This window comes from Arachis hypogaea, chromosome 16 (assembly GCF_003086295.3).
Source record: "Arachis hypogaea cultivar Tifrunner chromosome 16, arahy.Tifrunner.gnm2.J5K5, whole genome shotgun sequence".
Lineage (NCBI taxonomy): Eukaryota > Viridiplantae > Streptophyta > Magnoliopsida > Fabales > Fabaceae > Arachis > Arachis hypogaea.
Genome location: NC_092051.1, coordinates 112369344 through 112378591, shown reverse-complemented (window position 1 = coordinate 112378591; position 9248 = coordinate 112369344).

The following is a 9248-nucleotide window of genomic DNA, read 5'->3' as shown; positions in this document are numbered from 1 at the left end:
TCAGGCCAAAATGAGGTTTATGGTGACACCTACAATCCATCCTGGAAGAACCATCCAAATCTCAGATGGGGAGATAACCACACCCACAGCCAGCAACCGTGGCAGAAAAACTCAAACCAAAACAACTCAAGAAACACAACTTACTCAAACCACGACCAGCAAAACGCTAATAATAATCAATACAAGAAACCACAAAATACATATCAACAACCTCACCATAATCCACAAACTCATCAAAATAGCATTTCCGCACCAACATCTAACCCCCAAAACTACCACACTACCCCTACAAATAACTTCCAGCAACCACATTCCACCCCCATCATACCACTAATAGACCATCATGAAAGTAGAATTTCAAGTCTTGAGGCAGCCATACAAGCAATTGCTCAGTCCACTCAAAGCTTGGTCAAAGTGCAAGAGAGAAATGAAGCTACCATGAAGAGCCTTGAACGACAAGTGGGACAATTGGCCAAACAAGCTGAACGGCCAACCAATGTTCTCCCAAGTGATACAATTTCCAATCCAAAGGACAAAGGAAAAGCTACAAAGTGGGAGGAGTACAAAGCAATCATAGTAGGAAGTGAAAAGACTAGGGAGAAGGAAGCCATCAATCAAGAAGAACACAACAAAGAAGTTCCACAAGAAGAGACAGAAGAGAGAAGTGAAGAGGAGAGAAAGACCAAGAATGCAAAAAGTTCAAAGAAAGATGAGGACATCCTTGAAACACAGCTACAAGAGAAGAAGGAAGAGGTGAAGCCAGATGTCCCCAAACTTCCGTACCCTCAGAGGTTCAAAAAAGAAAACGAGGATAAGCAATACTCAAAATTCCTGGATATATTCAAGACTCTCAGCATCAATATTCCTTTCTTAGAAGCACTTGAACAGATGCCATTATATGCCAAATTTATGAAAGAAGTACTCACAAAGAAAAGATCCCTGAAGGAAGGACAGATTGTTGAGATGACAAAAGAATGTAGTGCTATCCTCCAAAGAGAGTTACCAGAGAAGAAAGATGATCCTGGGAGTTTTTACATACCTTGCACCATAGGAAACATAACAATTGAGAAGTCATTTTGTGACCTCGGTGCAGGTATAAACTTGATGCCTTTGTCTCTAATGAGGAAACTTCAAATTTCTGAGCTGAAGTCCACACGAATACTCCTTCAAATGGCTGACAAATCCATCCAGCAAGCAGTTGGAGTTGTAGAGAATGTACTGGTAAAAGTGGGGAAATTCCTTCTCCCAGCTGATTTTGTCATCCTGGATATGGAGGAGGACCCTAACACTCCCATCATTCTGGGGAGGCCTTTCCTGGCTACGGGCAGAGCATTGATAGATGTTGAAAAGGGGAATTGTTGCTGAGAGTGCATGATGAGCACCTAGCATTCCATGTTTTTAAAACCCCACATAAGCCCACTCAAGAAGAAGAGTGTACGGAGGATAAGGCCAGAGATCAAAGTTTGAAGGAGGTAGTCAATGAGTTAGCTCCAAAACTTCCAAATCCATGCTTGAAAGCAGTAGAGATGGTGCAACAAACCAAAGAAATCAAGGAGGAACTAGATCCAAAACCTCCAGATGAGAAATTCAACATCTCAGAAAAGGAATCACCAAGGCAGGGAGTATCTTTTGAGAAAGAAAAGAAGAAGAGGCCAAGAGGGTGGAGAAACAAGAAGATCCCTACTGAAGGCTTTTCACCAGGGGATAAAGTAGTGTTAAACACCCAACCAATGAAGGTGTCCCCACAATCATCTGAATACTACACTGTGAACCGGGTCCTTTCACTTGAACACCTAGAGATCATCAAAAAGGAGACCGGAAGGAAGTTCACAGTAAGAGGAGAAAAGCTGAGGCACTATGATTTTCAACCCCCATGATCTAAGAGGATCGATGTCAAGCTAATGACAATAAAAGAGCGCTTGTTGGGAGGCAACCCAACCTGAGGTAGTTTTCTTTTCATAGCTTTTTCAATAAAAATGTTGAATAATTGATATGTATTGCAAGGAGCTAAGTTTGGTGTTGCACACCAAAAATAACTTAAGGGAGAATGGAGGATTCTAAGTTTGGTGTTCCACCAAAACCTCATTCAAAAGCACATTCTAACTTCCTGCACATTGCTAGTCCAAGCAATCAAACAGATTATTCAACCACTTAACTGCTTTTGAGTCTTAACTTCATAACCTTTAGCAAGGATACAAGATTCTGCCTAGAGTTAACCTGCTGTATCCAGAGAAGTGGCAAGAAATTAAATTTGGTGTTCCCACACCAAATTAAATCCACAAGCCACACTCAATTCATGCATACTAACTGGTCATCTAAGGGCTTGAGAAGCAAGCAACTTTTGAGAATTGTGCAGGGAATTCACCACCATTTGAAGACACTATGCATCATAACTCAAAAGGGCACAACAGAAGGAAGGACAAAGGAACTGCAAACCAATAGGTTGTATTTACACTTAACTCTTGCTGTTGAAAAAATGTTTTGACTTGTGTTTTGTTAAAGTGTTCATCTAATACAAGTAGAATCACTCTTAAAATAAGTAAGCTAGTCTATGTGTGTGCTTGTGTGTTTACTTTCACTGAACAAAAAGCATGCTTTGTCCCCTGCATTTTCAATTCAATAAAAGAAATGTTTGAATGTGAAGTGAGATAGTTCTCTGTTAGACAGAAGTACAATAAAAGTAAGTGGTGGTATGTATGTGTGATTGTATGATAGCTCACTTTTAGTGAATAAGAGAACTAGGATGTCTCCCTCTAAGTAGAAAGTGGCCTACTGTCTATGAATCTCAATCAAATAAAAATCCTTGGTTAGAAAGAAAAACAAAAAGAAAGAAAAAAGGGGAGAAAAAGAAATAGCCAAAGAGTGGCAGAACAAAAGAAAACAAAAAGAAACAAAGCTGGACACCAATAGCTTGAACCTTAGAATATATGCATGTGGTGTCTTTGTATTAGGATCTGCTTGGACCACTAAGCTCTTTGGAGTGCATCAACACTCGGTGACTTGGGTTAACTAACCCGGGATCATCAGCTGAAAGTCCACTATCAAGAGCAACCTAACTACAAGGCATTTAGTAGCCCAAAGAGGTGCTGAGCATCAATGTTTTAAGAAGGAATGTGAGCCAAGTGTCTATAGTGAATAATATGTCAAGTATAAAGAAAAGAAAATGAACTTGCTACACATGACACTCAAATAAATCTTATGAACAAAATAATAGCCAAGGATAAAGGAATAATGAGAGGTCATAGCAGTATGTTACTTGAAGCTTAAAGGAGACTTTCTAGGCTTAAGAGTCAATAAGAAGTGAGTGTTTACATATCCACATAAAACCCCATGAACTACCAATAATACTCTACTAGCATGAACATCCTCTTCCATTTCATTCTTTCTTCTCAATAAATCTTTTCTTGCTTGGGGACAAGCAAGCTTTAAGTTTGGTGTTGTGATGACAAGTCATCTTAGCCTAGTTTCACTAGTCTTTTTCTTTTGTTTTCAAATGAATTATGCACTTTCTTGAGCTACAAGCAAGCCAATTGGGTAGATTTTCATGTTTCCTTTGATTTAATCAACCATGTATGAATTAATGCAATTTCATGAGGTTTTATGCTATAATTGTCACATATTATGAAAGAATGAATATCTCATGATTTTGAGCATAGCTTTGATGTGTTTGGTTGATTAATGATAGGTGAAGAAAGCTTGGAGAAAGGTTGAAGCAAGAAGGAATGGCTAGGAGGAAGAGAGGACAAAAAGTTTGAGCAAAAGTTTGCCTCAAACTTTAGCTCAAACTTTTGGATTAATTGAAAACGAACCAGGGAGCAAAAAGCTGGAGCAAAAGTTTGCCTCAAACTTTTTGGCAAACTTTTGGCATCACAAATCAACACCCTGGAGAGCAAAAGTTTGCGCCAACGTTTGCCTCAAACTTTTTGGCAACTTTTTGGCAAATGTTGGCGCATGAACAACACACCCTGGAGAGCAAAAGTTTGCGCCAACGTTTGCCTCTAACTTTTTGGCAAACGTTGGCGCCATGAGTGTGCAAGGGGAGGCCAACGTTTGAGCAAAAGTTTGACCCCAAACTTTTGCCCAAACGTTGGTATCAGCAAAAGAGGGTGGCTGATGTGAAAAGTTTGAGTAAAAGTTTGTCTCAAACTTTTACTCAAACTTTTACTCAAGCTTTCATGATTCCAAACCCGGTTCAATTCGGTTCTTCTCCAAACTCCAAGAGCAATCAACCAAGGCCTCTATCAACCCAATTCCATCAAGAGCAAAGGCCCAATTGAAGGCTTGAAGACCATTTGAAGAAAGTGTATAAATAGCATAGGATTTAAGTTTTTCAGAGTTTTTTTTTTTGTGGAAGTTTTTCAGAGAGCTTTCCTTTTAGTTTTCATAAAGAGTTTTCGGAGAGCTTTTGGTGTTGAGTGAATTTTAATTTCTAAGTCTCGGGGAAGGAGAATTGAATTCCCTTCCTCTTAGTTTTCTTGCTTTCAATTTCAATTACAATTGTCTTGGATCTTGGGTTGGAGAATTGAAGGAAATCTGTTTCAATCTAACCTTGGGATCTTGTTTAATTCTCTGCTTAATTGAATTTCAGTTTCGGTTAATTGCTTCTTCATCTACTTTCTTTGCAATTTACATTTCCTTTGCAATTGTTCTTGTTGGATCTAGGAAGGCATTGAGATCTAGACTTGGTTATCTAGTCTCTTGGGTCCTGAGATCTGAATTCCAATTTTACATCCCCTGTTTAATGCTTTTCAATCTCATTTACATTTCTGTTTTTAGATCCGATTCAATCCAAGTTATCTTCTACTTCTCTGTTCGTTGCAATTTACTTTTCCTTGTTTAAATTCTGCAAATCCAATTCCCAATTCCCTTTACAATTCAAGCCATTTACATTTCTTGCAATTTAAGATTCTGCAATTTACATTTCTTGCATTCTAAGTTTCTGCCATTTAATTTCTTGTTCTTTAAGATTCAGCACTTTAAATTTCAGTTCTCTTTACTTTCATGCAATTTACCCACTCCCTTTACTTTCTCTGCAATTTAAATTCTGCAAATCACAAATCTCTCAACCAAATCTTGATTCGCTTGACTAAATCAACCACTAAGCTAAAATTGCTCAATCCTTCAATCCCTGTGGGATCGACCTCACTCCCGTGAGTTATTATTACTTGATGCGACCCGGTGCACTTGCCGGTTAGTTTTGTGTGTTTGGCATTCGTTTTCCAAAAATACACATCAAAGACCATCACCAGTAAAGATTAGATTTGAGTCTCTGAATTCCTAGAAAGGATTCAAGGTGATATATGTGGACCTATTCATCCACCATGTGGATCTTTTAGATATTTTATGGTCCTGATAGACGCATCTTCGAGATGGTCACATGTGTGCTTATTGTCTTCTCGCAACCTGGCGTTTGCGAGATTACTGGCTCAAATTATTTGGTTAAAAGCACAATAATACGCAAAGTCCACAATAATGGTAACACATGCAACTAATAATACGCACATGTCATGATCATGTTAATGAAATATCAAATAATTATCTGTCATCATCTGTCTCAATATGAAATTGGGATCATAACAAATAATAATAGTAAACTTCAATATTCTCGACTTTTACTAATATTAGCAAAGTCCATATTTTCTTTTAGTTTGAACCAAACGACTTTAATTTCATTTTGCCTTTACAACAACTTACAGCCCTGTCATGTGATTATCATAATGTAAAATCAAAACATAATCATTTAGAAATTGGAAGAATTATTTGGCCCATATGAAATCTTTATCCTAATACAACTAACTGTCTTTAATAATAAAATGTATGTATTGGAATACGAAAGATTTCTAGAGTGAAGACTAAAATGATGGAAAGAATAATGACCAAGCGACTAAATTGGTACGTATATGATGAAGAAAAGACTTTGAAATTAATTTAGCTGAGAAATGATACAATAAATCAAATAAAAAATTAAATAAATTTCTTTTACATATAAAAACTTGAGTCAAACAAAAAACTTCTTAATAATAATTTCTAAATTTAATTAATTAAAATTCAATATCAACATAATTTTTTCTTTTGCATATTTTTTATTTAAAAATAATTTTTATTTTATTTAAGTACTAGAATAAAATTCCTTTCTAAAGAAATATATAATTATCAACTAAAATAACTAAATTTGTATAAAATTTATAAAATTGACCTGAAAAATTCTGATAATTTTAATTTACTTATTATTAGTTTACTTACTATTAGTTTAATGAATAAGAGTTATTGAGTAGAGAAGCTTTCTGTAGTATTTATGAAAATAGTTTATTAAAAAGATTTAAAAATTGAATTATATTGAATAAGAGCTTAATTGAAAAAGACTGTTAGTATTATTTAAATATAAATATTAACACAATATCATGTATACTATGAAAAAATGGTTCAATAATAACAATAATAAAATAAATTAGAAGTTATTTGACAATAATACTAACGATCATGCCAGTAAAAGAGAATAAAAGATACATACTTATAAGAATAAATTACCATTTTTACCTACGAAAGTTGAAGACGCTGACATATCTATCCATAGAAAAAGAAAATTACCATTTGTACCCATGAAATATGGGTTTCGCACAACAAAATTATTCAAACACTAAAAAATTATCTATAATCCCTAAATTACCCTTATATTCACCACCACCCCCTTCACATAGCCAGCTTTCTAATCCTAACTCTTTTCACCCAACCACCACCCTCTTTTCCTCAAAAACTCACACACGGAGACATTACATACACACCCCCACCCGAGAAAGAAGAAGAGGAGGGGGAAGGAGACCGCACTGGCACATGGAAACTCGCCGCTGCTATCGCAGCATCATCGTCGCCATTGTTGAGGAAACCCGAAGAGGAGATACAAGACAGAACCAAGGAAAAGAGAGTTGTCGCCACCGTTGCACCTTGTTGCTATCGGCTCTGTCGCGTCTGTCGCGCCATTGATTGAGTCTATCACTGTCGTTGTCGCTGGTCTAAAAGGAACAGAGCGTGCAAGAGATCGGAGAAGGAGGAGAGGGCGACGACGCCGGTGGGTGTCACTGCCACCCTCGTCGTCGACGCTGTTCGGTGAGGGAGGAAAAACCATTTTTTCTCTTTGCTTTTTCTATTGTTGTTGTTGTTATTGTTGTTGTTATTGTTGTTGTTGTTGTTGTTGCTTTATGTGAAGAAGATGATGATGGAGATATAGTGGTGGTGGTGGTGATGGTAGTGATGAAGGAAATGAGGTGGTGGTACCATTAAACTCAGAGTTTGGCTCAGGTAAGGACGAGACAGGAAAGGAGAGAAGGAGGGGTGAATGATGCGGATGATGATAAGGGTAATTTGGGAATTTTATGTGATTTTTTAGTGTTTGGATAATTTTATTATATGGAACTCATATTTTATGGATACAAATGGTAATTTCTTTTTTATATGGGTAGATGTGTTAGCGTATTCAACTTTTGTGGATAGAAATGGTAGTTTACTCTACTTATAAAATAAAGAGAAAAGAGAAAAGGGCAAGCAATAATAATTTAATCAACCATTTAAAACGATATCAATATCACTTCATACTTGCACTAGTCATGATTTTCTTTTGAAAAATCATTTCTATGCATGGTATAACATGTCAAAATTATCATGCTAGCAAATAATTTGCTAAAAATCATCATTTTTTCTGGGCACGAGGATTTTAGATTGTATTAATTATTATCACAACATAAGGACTTATATAACTAAGGTGTTCAATTTGACTCAATGTAACTACATCTTTTGTTATTTAGAGAAAAAAAGAAAATTTTTTTTCACGAATCTGTTATCATAATTTATTTTTTGAAAAAGAAAAATTAGAAAATAAGTGAATACAAAATACCAACTTCTTGACATATTTAACACTGAAAAAAAAAAAAGAAACAACGGAATAGGTAGTCATATTTTTCTGAATACATATTTTTTTAAAAAAGTATTTTTACTAAAAAATTAATTTTTTTAAAAAGTCAATAATATTTTACTTTAAAAAAAAGAAACAAAAATTGTTTTAATGCATAAAAATTCCTTTTAAAAAGTGTATTTAAATAAAAATAATTTTTATTTATTAAAAAAATTCTTCTTAAAAAAATATTTTTTTCAAAAATCAATCTATACTAATCCTAAGTCCTCTTATGAATGAAGGAAAATAAATAATGAGGCATTGAGTGAAAAACTAGAAATTCCTTGACATTCCTTCTTTTCATAGTGATTTTATTCCTTCTTTTCATAGAAGTTCCTTGACGTTCCTTAACATTCTTTTTTTCAATAGTCATAACACTTTTTAAGATAAAAAAAAATTGACGAATTTGAAGGCATGTATACTATACCATAAGTTGTAAGAGGCTGATCATATACGCAATCGCTTAGGGGAATGAATGAATTAATATATGTAAATAAAGTTCTTATAATAAATTCTACTAAAAAAAAAATTTCTGACCATAAAACTAAAAGGATAGTCTTATATTTAATAAACCTTAAGTCCTTAACACAGGCATTCCAAGTCTCCACCATAACAATAATCATATGGTATGGTGACTGGTGAGCACACACATAACTAACTAATCATGCTTTTATCCGAAAGATAAGATTTATGAGGTGAAAAATGAAAGAATATATATATATATATATATATATATATATATATATATATATATATATATATATATATATATATATCCGAAAGATAAGATGTATGAGGTGGAAAATGGAAGAATATATATATATATATATATATAAAGGATAAGATTTTATGTATACTGACCACGAATGCTAAGATACTAGGTGGTGCATCATATTTTGTTACTTTTACTGATGATTATTTTTGAAAAATGTGGGCTTTTGTTCTGAAATCTAAAGACCAGGTGTTTGGTATCTTCAAACACTTTCATGCAAGTGTTGAAAGAGAAACAGGAAGAAAATTGAAATGTAATCGAGCAGATAATAGTGGTGAATACAAGGGTCCGTTTGAAGAGTATTGTAAAGGACATGGGATCAAACTTGAGAAGACGGTTCCTATGACTCCTCAATATAATGGAGTTGCAGAAAGAATGAATCGCACTATCAATGATAGAGTCAGATGTATGCTCTCTCATACAAAGTTGCCTAAATCCTTTTGGGGTTAAGCGATGAGGACTGCAGTAGATCTGATCAACCTTTCTCTTTCAGTTCCACTAAATGGTGATGTTCCAGAGAAAGTTTGGAGA